Source organism: Thamnophis elegans, chromosome 3 (genome assembly GCF_009769535.1).
Source record: "Thamnophis elegans isolate rThaEle1 chromosome 3, rThaEle1.pri, whole genome shotgun sequence".
In the NCBI taxonomy this organism is placed as follows: Eukaryota; Metazoa; Chordata; class Lepidosauria; order Squamata; family Colubridae; genus Thamnophis; species Thamnophis elegans.
Window position 1 is genome coordinate 115,466,330 of NC_045543.1, and position 12,863 is coordinate 115,479,192.

Below are 12,863 nucleotides of genomic sequence, written 5' to 3' on the forward strand. Positions count from 1 at the left end.
ACCATCAAGGCTATCATCTTTTCTGATGACTTTTCATTCCAAACTGGTGTGCATAAGCCATTAATGGAGTTTAGAATAGAAGAGAATAACATAGTTGGAAGGGACCTTGGAAGTCTTCTATCCCCTGCCTAAACAGGAAACCCTATACCACTTCAGACAAGTGGTTATCCAACATCTTCTTAAAGACTTCCAGTGTTGGGCATTTACAACTTCTGGAAGCAAGTTGTCCCACTGATTAATTGTTCTGTCAGGAAATTTCTCCTTAGTTCTAAGTTGCTTTTCTCGATTAGTTTCCACCTATTGCTTCTTGTCCTACCCTCAGGTGCTTTGGAGAATAGTTGACTCCCACTCCTTTGTGGCAACCCCTGAGATATTGGAACACTGCTATCATGTCTCCCCTAGTCCTTCTTTTCATTAAACTAGGCATACCTTGTTCCTGCAGCCATTCTTCATATGTGTTAGCTTCCAGTCTCCTAATCATCTTTGTGGCTCTTCTCTGCAGTCTTTCTAGAGTCTCAAGGTCAAGTTTGCTTGACCTTGGCCTAGTCTAATGCGTGGATCAAGCTATTGCAGTTTGTAACTCATGATCACTGATGCAGTCTTTTGTGTGAAATCAGCCATTTTACCTTGGTTAGAAAACCATGGCTTAATATGATACAGAAGTGGCTTAGAATAAGTCAGGCTTAGCAAATTGTACTCTTAGAGCTAGGCTTTGGGGTTATAAACATTACATTAATACCTTGGGTAATGTTTTAAGTGAACATGTGGGAAAGGCACGTTTGTTGGTTGGCAAAGGATGTATATATTTTTCTATTATGTGAATTTTGCATGGCTTGGTTGGGGGGAGGTTTATATGCAGTTTTTAATTCACATGTAAATGAAGTTACGCCATGTCAGTTCATATGTCTGTTGATCTGTTGTATGAATCCAATTACAGAGAATAAAAACAGTGAATTAAAATGAAATGGAAACAGAATAATTTAAAATAGTTTAAATGATTCTCTCTTGGAAGACAATAATCTGGAGACAGGTTATCTTGCAGTATTATGTTTATTTGCATATGCAAAAAGCAAATCTAGGTTCACAGCAAAATTAAATCAAATTGTCTTCTAAAATCCTTTACTAGTCCTGATTAAATTCTCCAAATGTTCTTTCTCACAGTCTACCAGCTAAAGCAAAACTGGTTTCAATCATATTTCAACAAATGTGTCTGACTCTTCTACCCAGTGTAGTAAGAATACCCAGCTTGCCTACTGGAGTTCATTGCTATTGGTAGAGCTCTGCCAAATGGAGAGAAAGACACACGCACATCTTCAGTTTCCATAAAACAGTGACGTTTATGAATTTTATTGGGTTCTTGGAAACATTTGGAATTTTGAGACCATATTATGGGAACCCTCACAAAATGACTAGCATGTAGCCTTGGCTACTCATGTTATGGTAAGTCAGTTTTATTCATTTACCAGATATCTCACATGTGATTTTGTTTCTTAATACATGTCTCCTGATCACCAGGACATTCCTCTATGACTAAATCCATTTCTTCTGTTTTCTCAGCAAGTGCAAGACTTTTAAAGGGAGCATTATTGATAGGCAATAAGACATGTGTTTGCATATACATTGATGCCCATGAGTGCAATATTGGGGGCAGTAGCAATAGAGTAGCATTGAGAATGAAGTCTGACTAGACTACTAGGAAGATGCATGTTAGCCATAATTTAATTAAATGAATTAATTTAGTGAGACAAGTACATTCAATCTACATTGTCAGTTTGATTTTTTTTTAAAAAAAATTGTATGTGAGGATAACTAAAAGTCCATTGAATTGCAATATCCATTTAAAAGTATCCAGTTCAATTTAATGCATTACATGAATTCGGGTATTCAGTTCAAAGATTGAGTTTGAAAGGGTTATTTGATTGAATTGCTTTGAAGCAAAGCTTCTAATCAAAAACTTTGCACAGACCAATTATATACCTCAACACAATCATTCTTGTTCAAATATCAATGTCAGGGTTTTCTTCAGAAAAGAGGTTCAAGTAATCAAGAGGAAATGAAGAAAGAAATGTCCAGATCTGGAGAATTATCACTACTTTGTCTCATTTTTATGATAGCATCCAAGGAGCCAGCTTTCACGCTTTTTTGTATGAAAAATGGCACAGTGGTTCACAAATCCCTCTAATTCATAACAGTTGGATTCTCATCTCATATATGCTTAATTCATGTGGTGCCCCTACAGTCTTCATATCTCCCTACATCGTCTATCCAGACTTCTTTATCTGAGTCCAAATAAATGAGGTGGGGGTGGGGAAGCAGAGTTTCCGCTGGCTTTGCTGATATTAAAAAATTGAGAGAAATTGAGATTGACCTGCCATCAAGGAGGAAGTCTTAAACATCCAGCATCCCTCTCGGAGAAGAACTGTAATGGAAGTTTGGAAAATGTGGTAACCAAAATGGAATAGATAGCAAACAGCTAGTAAAGACGGATGAAGAAAGCATGGCTAGAGATCCTAAAACGGTTTAGGCAGTTTTTATATTGCTGAAGGTTTATTAGTTGAGTGGTCTGAAGCCCATAAAGCAAAGCAAGGCCTAATTTAAGGAATAATATTGAAGACCAGAAGAAGCTCAAGAGGGCCAAAGAAGAAGGTAAGAAAAATCACATGTAAGTACCATTAAATGGTGCACATAGATGTTAAACCTATGTCAATACTACACCCACACAGAGACAAGGGCTTAATGCTAAACTAAATTTTGAATTCTGAAAAACAAATATGCTATTGGAGCATTCTAAAGACAAGTGGTTTTCCCATCTAATAAGCTAAAGCCAGGGAGAAGGAAGGACTAATTCACAATAGTATGCAGTGCAATTAGCTTTGCTTGATGTTGAGAAACCAGAAGTATTTTGCTGTTTGAGTTGCCTTATCCAAAGATTGAATAAGCAACAAGAAGTTCAATATGCTGTTGAGGGCATCAATGCGGGCAATTCATCAGGGTGATCAAAGTCACATCTGCTGTTCTGTGTGGCCAGGCAGGATGATGCATTTGCACAGTTGTGGCTACCGTTAGCACTTTTTTTTGATACACATACGCTCATCATGGCTACACCAGATATAGTTTCGTACTGAATATTAATCAAGTTATTGGAATTTGTATGTGCTTTCTGTGGCAGCTCAGCTAAGGCAGTTTGCTCAGTTTACACCACTCAATAAACTAGAAATTACCTATATAAACTTGGTTAAAATGGCATACCCTAAGCTAAAATATGATTATCCCCTTCTGTCATGTAAACATAAGCAAAATGGTAACTTGGCTTTGGTTTAACATGTAGGATTAATTCAAGTTTCTGTAGTTTGATCATAGATATACAATGGCTTAATACAGTCTTGGACCCAGACATTCTCTCCTCCTGAACCCCACATTTTCACTAAGAGCAGGCCTTGTGAAGCTGATCAGCTCTAGCTTTTAGAAATCCACAGGATCACAAAATGACAGCAGAAGAATAAATAACTCTTTATGCTGCTCTCCAGTGGTTATCCAGATTTCTGTAGGCCAACTAAGGTGGGAATCATAATCTATTGTTGTTGTTGTTAATTGCAAAATCATATCCGACCCATCGCGATCCCATGGGCAACATTCCTCCAGTCCTTTCTCTACCATCCTCCGGAGTCCATTTAAGCTCACGCCTACTGCTTCGGTGACTCCATCCAGCCACCTCATTCTCATTTTATTGTTGTTGTTGTTATTGTTAGATGCAAAATTGTGTCTGACCCATTGCGACCACATGGACAATGTTCCTCCAGGCCTTCCTGTCCTCTACCATCCTCTGGAGTCCATTTAAGCTCACGCTGACTGCTTCAGTGACTCCATCCAGCCACCTCATTCTCTGCCGTCCCGTTTTTCTTTTGCCCTCAATCTTTCCCAGCATTAGGCTCTTCTCCAGTGAGTCCTTCCTTCTTATTTGGTGGCCACAGTATTTTGCATTTCATCTTCAGGATCTGGCCTTCTAAAGAGCAGTCAGGGTTAATCTCCATGTCAAACCCAGTCAGGGTTTGATCGCCTTGCAGTCCAAGGGACTCGCAAGAGTCATCTCCAGCACCATAGTTCAAAGCTCATTTATTATTTACCTATAATTCAAAAGATTTGGGAAAGTATGGGCACTTTGTGGCCTAGTTTAGCTGATTTTTTTATGCTTCATCAGTTAATACAATGTTTTTCAAACTTGGCAGTTCAGGGATTGAAGGCATTCTAAAGATGCAAAGATTGAAATAAAGGCTTCTTCGGCCCAGTTGGAAGTCCTGCAACAGCCCCCTATCAACCCCTGGGATAGCCTCCTTTGAATGTCTGTAATCTTCTCCACATTCCACTCTGAACACAAGTCTCTTCCTCATTTTTTTCTGCTTTATGGTCCATCTTGCTGGATAAGGAGCTATGGGGAACCCAAAAACATTTGGCTATCTTTGAGCTGCCTTAATAAAAGTACCAGTGTAAAAGAAAATTTAGGTTTTCGTGTATTCCCCCTCTTACAACCAACATGAGTAACTTTCCCTTTTGTATCGCATTTACTCAGGATAAGAGCATTGAGGCTTGAAGTCCAATAAAAAGGCCAGAAGCCATGGATCTGTTATAGGGGAGAAGGGGAGGGGGGTCCCCCAGGGAAACAGTATGTAAACAAAGACCAGCTCTGTAGCCTTTACACCTCGCTTTCATCCTCTTTTCTTGCCTGGATCTCAGGTGGAATTAAAGGGATTAAAGCGGAGAGTAAATGAGGCGAGTGTGCAAAATGACTCCTTTCTCAACCAAACGGCATGTTCCGTGCTGGGGAAATGAGATACACATTTAAATCTCATCCATCCACCGCCTGTGGCCACCAACGTGTACCTGCCTACTTAGCCCAAGGGTTAATTAATTGAGGCTTCAATGCACTATTGCAAGAGCATTATTGCATTTGATACTCTACATCTGTGATTTAAAACTCTTTCAGTCCCTTGTCAGCAAGGGAGGGCTTTAACTAGGAAATTAGCATTCAGATAAGGGTATGGTCTATTTGCTTCTGAAAGGAAGGAAATATTAAGGATGCTGGTGCACAAACCACACTATAATATTCTATCCCATCATGGATAGGACTCCTGAGCCCAGCTTCCCGAGGGGGTGGGAATGTCACACCAAGAAGGGGGACATCTAAAAATGACTCTGTAACCTCCAGAAGAAACCATTACATGTAGGAAACAAACTACCAAACGCACTGAAACAGATGACAATACCATTTAATTTATATGAAAAATACTTTGACCTTACCTCCACTTCCAAATGCATAATTATTCAAGTGTTACATTTTGGCATTATTCTGATGGCTTTATATGCAAGTTGGTTACTAGTGAAGTGAGGATGTGGGAATACTCTGCTTTCTTTTTAGGCTTTTCTTTCTTAGCAATCAGAAAATGTAACATCACGGCTACATCTCAACTTTGTATACTAAACAGAGTATAAACACTCGGCTGCTAAAATACATCTCATATTTTTCAAAGTAAAGGTTTATTATAAAACATGAAAGGTGGTTAATCCATCAATTAGTTATATGATTTGTGGGGTGCTGATACAAACACTTATTCTGCACAAACAGGACATCATTTTGTGAACCACCCCCAATCCATTTTGAAATACTTTGTATTTTTTCATAGATTGTTCCGGAATCAGTGGGTTGTGGCCAGTTGTGTCCATCTGGAACAGTGCAGAATAGTGTTTGCCTACAAAACAGATTCTGTTTTGTAGGCAAACAGACAATGTCGGCTGGTGGCTCCCCGAAGGAGAGCCTTCTCTGTGGCTGCCCCGACCCTTTGGAACGAACTACCCCCAGAAATCCGGACCTCACCCACTCTCATGGCCTTCAGAAAAGCTGTCAAGACCTGGCTATTCCGGCAGGCCTGGGGCTGTTGACTTCATTATTGAGGTCCAGCCCCGACTGAAATGAATGTATCTGTGTTGTTGTTTTTAACTTGTCTATTTTATTTTTATTTTCTTTTATTTTTCTTTCTTTCCCCTCTCTGTAAGCCGCCCGGAGTCCTCTGGGATTGGGCAGCCTATAAATAAAATTAAACTTCAAACTTCTTTTCATGTGCTCCACAAATATTGATACCAATTCCTCAAAGCAGATTTGAGGACATACGTATCCCAGAATGTAATGTTGTATGCAATGCACTGTTTCACTGGATGTAGTTTATAACAAAATTAACAAGAAAACCCAGCAAACATAGTTTCCTGCTCCCATATGAATACATGTGGTTAATTTTGCAAGGTTTCTCTCCTCCCCAGCACAAATGGTATCTCCCTTTTCACCATTAAGATTGGCAGCTTCCAGCTTTAATTAGAAATAACAATTGTTTCTTGTTAGGGTGACTGTTGGTTTCATTAAACTGAAATTATTGAACCAAAATCAACCTATTGTTGTCCCCCTCCTCAAGATCATCATTGGCCTCATCCATCTTGGAGAATTATGAGCCAGACTTTAATTTTCCATTTATTGGCATGATTATAGAACTCTGAGATAAAACCATCTGGATACATGTTTTTTTCCCCAGGTGGGCCTTAAGCTTGGATATGGAATAGGGCTATTAGGCTATTTGTGTGGATGACTTGCAGCAGGACTTTTGAGATCCTTCTTGTTCTGCTAGATCTTTCAGCAACTTTTGATACCATCAATTGTAGTGTTCTTTTGGGTTCCCTAAGAAACAGAATGGGCTAGCTCACCAGGGCCAACGTGCTGTAGGACAACTCAATGCAGGGCAATTCAATAAATGCAAACATTAAATTAATTTCAGGGCAACCATGGCCAATAATAATAAAATACAAGAATTACAATAATTTTGATAGAAATGTTCTCACCAATAATAAAAGTATCTGAATGAAAATTAATACAGTAGTGAATTGTCCTGTGCTTAGTGGTACTACAGTGAATTGGCAATGTTGAGCTGATTGTAGTGAATAGTTCTAGACCAGTGTTCCTCAACCTTGGCAACTTGAAGACGTCTGGACTTCAACTCCCAGAATTCCCCAGCCAGCGAATGCTGGCTGGGGAATTCTGGGAGTTGAAGTCCAGACGTCTTCAAGTTGCCAAGGTTGACAAACACTGGTCTAGACCCATCTAGAAGGGTTAGTGACTAGAGGCACTGTTTCACATTGATTCCACTGCTCCCTCAGTGGGCTGTTCCAGGTTATGTTGTTTGATAGATATATTCTCCATGACTACTTTCATGAAATTTCTTATATTGTTGTTTGGATTTCAGCATTAAATTACAGTAGATGTGAACATTAAAAAGGCACAACGTGTTGCAGTAAAACTAAGTGATATCCTATTCATCATTGTTATTTGTGGTGATAATGAGGAAAATATTTATTACCCTGTCACATTCAGAAGACATTGATATCTTCTGAAACAGATCTAAATTCAAGGTACAAGATACCACAAAATGTAACATTTTGGAAAGTATTTTACATGTACGATTCAATTTGGGTTTTACTGATGGTGAGACTACAGTTGCGGATTTAACAAGCACAAAATACAGTCAAGAGCATTTAATACTCTGTAGACTTGATGGCTTTGGGAGAGACGCCCTTCAAAGTTGCCTATTTAATAAATGTAATATGAATTTTTCAGTTTCATAAAGAATTTTGATAACTGGAAAGTACCAGATAACGGGCAGGATGTTCCAACAATGAATTTCAAAGAAATTAATCGACTCCTTTAGAAGCCTAAGAAGCCTATTAAAGTGGCCACCCCATTCGCTCTTTTTACAATCTCTGTGGGCACAAAACTCAAACTGAAACGACCACTCAACAGTGTAAGCTGCCCTTTTCATCTTCTTCTAGCAGAAAAATACATTTTTTTCACTATATAAAGAGTTTTTACAATAGTAATAAAACAACTCCAGAGAACATGGTTGTCTTGTGATAGTTTAACTGTGCTTGCTACCTCATAACACCCTGGGATGTGGCTACCTCATAATAATCACTTTCTTTAGTATGCCTTGCTCAACTGAGGAACGAAGCTGAAAGATCATTGTAGGATAAAAATATGAATCTGAAAACTTTTAATCTTGATCCTTACTGCCATAAAAGCTATTTCTTTCTATTGCAGTAATAACACTTTAGATCCCTTCTTAAGTATGTCAAGCAATCAAAATCCAAGATACATTTATAGACTAGTGTAATAACACAATTAATCAAAAATACTTTATTTGCTTGTGGGTTAATAACAGGATGGGCCAAAATTAAGTTACTGCTGTACTCCCAACAAGCTGAGAAAAAACACATTATCCCTCTGTGCTAACCAATGTCTCAGACAGTGTTTTATGCTAATATTTTGCTGATTTCTCTCTAGAACTTAGATACAAGTTTTCTCCATCAGTCTGTGCATAAAGAAAATTTGCATTAAAAATATTTAAAATATACCAAACTGGCTGAGTCTACACATGCAGGACAAATTACCTTTGAATTATGCTGATGTATGCATCCTGAATTATGCTTCAGTTTTCAACTGAGACATTACATTAAAATTATTATATATTGCTAGTTAAATCTTGAATATTAGAATACCACATGTTATGAACAGAGAAAAATTATAAATAACTCCGTGATAAGGCTTTAATACAGGGCGGGGCATAACCTTTTCCTAGGGGGTCACAGCAAGATCGACAGCAGTTTACAACTTCCGCGACACCTCATTTTAAAGCCCATAAAAAACTGAATTGAATGAGCTATTAAATGTTAAATTTGCTTTAAGAATGGCTGGAAAATTCGATTCGGAAGAACAAAGGATCATTGACAGAATAAAATGCATTGCCTTTCGAGAGGCTCGCGATGCTGGAGCGACGTTTATCAATCGAAAATGGATTGCAAACAAATTGAAACGTCATCCGGATTGGGTTACTGATAATTGGAACAAAACAGCCCAAGAATGTTTCACAAAATTTGGAGAAGGGCGTCCTCTGCAACTGTCCCAAGAAAGCAAAGCTATCATTGCAACTGGCAGTCGCAAACAACGAAAAGGAAACCGAAAAGTGGCCCAAGAAATCCTTCAAATTCGTGGAAAACGAGTTGATCAAAGGACAATCGGCCGATATCGAGAACGAGAAGGTTTGAAGCCATTCCACGTCATTTGCAAACCATTGAAAACTCAAACACACGTTCAAGATCGGCTTTGGTTGTGCGATTGGTTGTCTGAATGGACCGAGGAAGATTTTCTTCATTTGGCGCCATCTGACGAATTCTTCGTTTATGCCATTCGAAAACCGAATTTCCAGAACGATCGAATTTGGGCTAAAGACGTCGACGACATCGCCATTTGACGATATCGACAAATCGTTCGCAATCCGACTTGCATCGGGATTTTCGTCATTTTCACAGCCAAGAAACTGCATTGGGTTTTGAAGGATAAAGGGGAATCCTGGGATGGCAGTTATTTCCGTGAGAAAATTTTATTGGAGAATGTCATTCCATTTCTCAGTGATCCAGACAATGTCTTGGTGGTTGGTGAGGCTGTCTTTCTTCATGACAAAGCTCCTTGCATGCGTGCAAATGCGACTCAGCAATTGTTAAAGGAAAACAATGTCGAATTTTGGGGCAATGACGTCTGGCCGGGAAATTCGCCAGATCTCAATCCGGCAGAGAACATTGGGGCCATAATTAAGGATGAAGTGGAAGCTCTGATGATTCAGGAGCAAGGTCAAAATCGATATTCGGTTGAAACTTTGAGAATGAATTTGGAAACTGTGTTGAAAAATCTGGAAAATCGAACGGAACTGTTTGAAGATTTGTTGTGTTCTTATCCACCTCGTTTGAATGCTGTTCGAAGGGCTAATGGTGGTCATACTGACTATTAAATCGTGTCAATAAACTCAGTTTTTGATGGGCTTTCGAATGGTGTATGAATTATTTGTGTTGTTATTACAAGTGTTGCTGTGACCCCCTAGGAAAAGGTTATGCCCCGCCCTGTATACCAAAATCTGAGGAAAGCTGAACTACGGAACTGTTCAACATTTTATAGTGCTGCTTTTAAGGAAATATAGACAAATTTCCTCCTTTTTGTCTTCATGTCTTTAACACATAAGCGCCACCTTAAGTATTGCCTGGCCTTTTGAGTATATTGGTTTTTAAATTTTATTTTGGATTATTTTCTCAGCAATAGTCATTCAAGGTTTTGTGTATTGTCACCTTGTAAATTGTCTGCTTCTTTCTTTCCTTCATATGTCGACAGACTGACAGCCTAGATTTATGTTATTTAATTTATTTCTTGATTCCAGCAATCAGCTTCAATACAACCCTTTCAAATCTATGATGACTGTAGTCTGTAGATCACATACTTTTTCTATGGTGAATTTGAAAAGCACATTGTTATTGATTTGATATTATTACTAGCATATGTTCTAGATAAGAAAGATTTGTTGGGAAAATATTGCAACTGAAAAACCCGCCTTTTGATGCAGGAAAGATTTATTTCATAGAAAGCAGATTTATGCTGTAGGCTTTTTTTTTGGGGGGGGGGCAGTTTTTGACTGGAATTTTTGTCATTGATGCCAAGAAAGTTAAACAATATACAGCTAGTTCTTGAGTCATCATCACAATTGGGACAGAATTTCTGGTTGCAAATTGTTATGATTGTAAATTGAGGCACCCATGTGGCTGGATTCAATTTTACATTTTTTGCAACAGTCATTAAATAAATCACTGTGGTTGTAAGCGTGAGTCCATTCTTGCAAGGAAACCAACCAAAAATAAAATTAAAGTCACCAATAGTGGTGATTTGACAGCAAGATGTTACAACAAGATATAAGGACAAGTTGGTTGCTAAACATGGTCACATGATTATGAGTGTTGATGGTGGCGGTGGTAGTGGTAGTGGTGGCGGCACATTTCAGAATGACCAGAAGTGCTTTACAGTCCATAAAGCACCCATTCTGGGCTCCTTAAGTGACGAGTTGTAAGTCAAGGACTTTTTGTAGTGTGTGTCTTTAGATAACTCATAACCGTATTCACATGGAACATTCAAAAGTTGCTAGGCAAACATTAAATGTTACAGATATCCTGGCTGATGGAAATAAAGCATTATTCATATCTTATCTTTGGTATTTCTGGAGTGGTACAAATTCACAAGGATTCCAGGCCAGGTAAGGCTCAACAAAAGACTTGGACTAAGAGACCATGCCCACATTTGTTGATAATAAATTGTAATGTATAATGTGACAAAAGGGGAAATTATTAAATACATGACTGGAGAATAACATAAAATTATATGTGGATGTAATTAAATATAAATCAAATGAAAATTTGTTTTTTATCTGGGGCTACCCACCACCTTTTGAAGGGCCCCTCATTGTATGCCAGTCAATGATTAAGTGCAGTTTCTTGATCTAGAACAGGGGTGTCAAACTCAATTTCATTGAGGGCCGTATCAGGGTTGTGTTTGAGCTCGGATGGCCAGGAGGTGGGGGTGGGTATGGGCATGGCCATGGGATGGGCATGGGCATGATAGCTGTGGCTGGGGTGAGCATGGCCATGGAGGGTGTGACACAGGAATGTACCTCCACACATATGGTTTTATGCACTTATAAAAATAGAGAGGCATACATTTCTGTGATTTTGTTTTTTTAATACTTACTTGATCTACTTGATCACCTTATGAGAGAGAGACCAGATCAAGAAACTGACATCATAGGAAGACTAGAACTATAAATTACTGACGTAGGTTATAGTAGCAGAATCCTGCAAGCCTCAAAAATAAAATACTTTTACTTTTCCTCCCTTTTATAACCATCTGAGTCAAGGATGGCCTCCTGGAGCACATTTTTGAGCCTGGGAGGCCTTATGGAGCACTCTGGAAGCCCCGTTTTGCGCCTGGATGGCCTCCTGAAGCACTAGGGCAGCAAAACAGGTCACAGGGAGCTATATGTGGGCGCCTATGTCCCATTTTGCTGGCAGAGGCACCGCAAGCCAGCTCTGTGGGCTAGATCTAAGCACCCCATGGGCTGGATCCGGCCCGCAGGCCTTGAGTTTGACACCCCTGATCCAGAATGGACAGTCCACATCTTGGAATCTTTCTATGTAGCCCTAAGAATAAAATCAAGATTATTATATGAAATCCTTTGGAAAAGCTCTGGTAGGCTATAGTATTCCCTATGCCTTTGCTGTTACCATTCCAGATCAAAAAACAAATGTATCTCCCTTCTCTTCTTGTCACTCTGCTGGAACACACAGTTAATGGCAAGCAGATTTTGTTAGCTGTTCGTCTTAGCTCATTGTTTAGCCATTGAAAATGAAACTCTTTACATTGTACAATGGCATTAAAATCATAACAGTCCTCAGAAAATGCTCAGTTTGACAGAAGAGAGAGATTCAAACAGGGAACTTCTACTTGGAACTGTATGAAATAAATAGTGGATGCAGAAAATCAACGCATCTCCTCATTCATTGCTTTTAAGTAACAGAGTTTTCATTTCATTTATGCCCAAGCAAATAGGAATCTCATAGATGTTTGTGTATTCACTTTCATAGCAAAAATGAAAATGGGAAGAGATTCAGGAAAATAAACTGCTAGACCTCGGACAGCACATCCTTTCTCCCCAAATCTGTACTTTCTTTTCTTTCTGGTTTTTTTTTAGGGTAGAGATGGTACCAAGGGCTGCCTCCCCCTTATTTCAAAAGTTACATAATGTTGTACTTGGGAGTCCTAGGAGAGGCGTTACTATAATTTCCCATTCATCCCATGCTGCTTGGCAAATTGTCCTTGATATTCAAAAGACTCCCGTACAGAATTTATGCTATTTTCTTTTGTTGAATCATAAATCTACTCCACTTTTGGAACTGAATGGAAT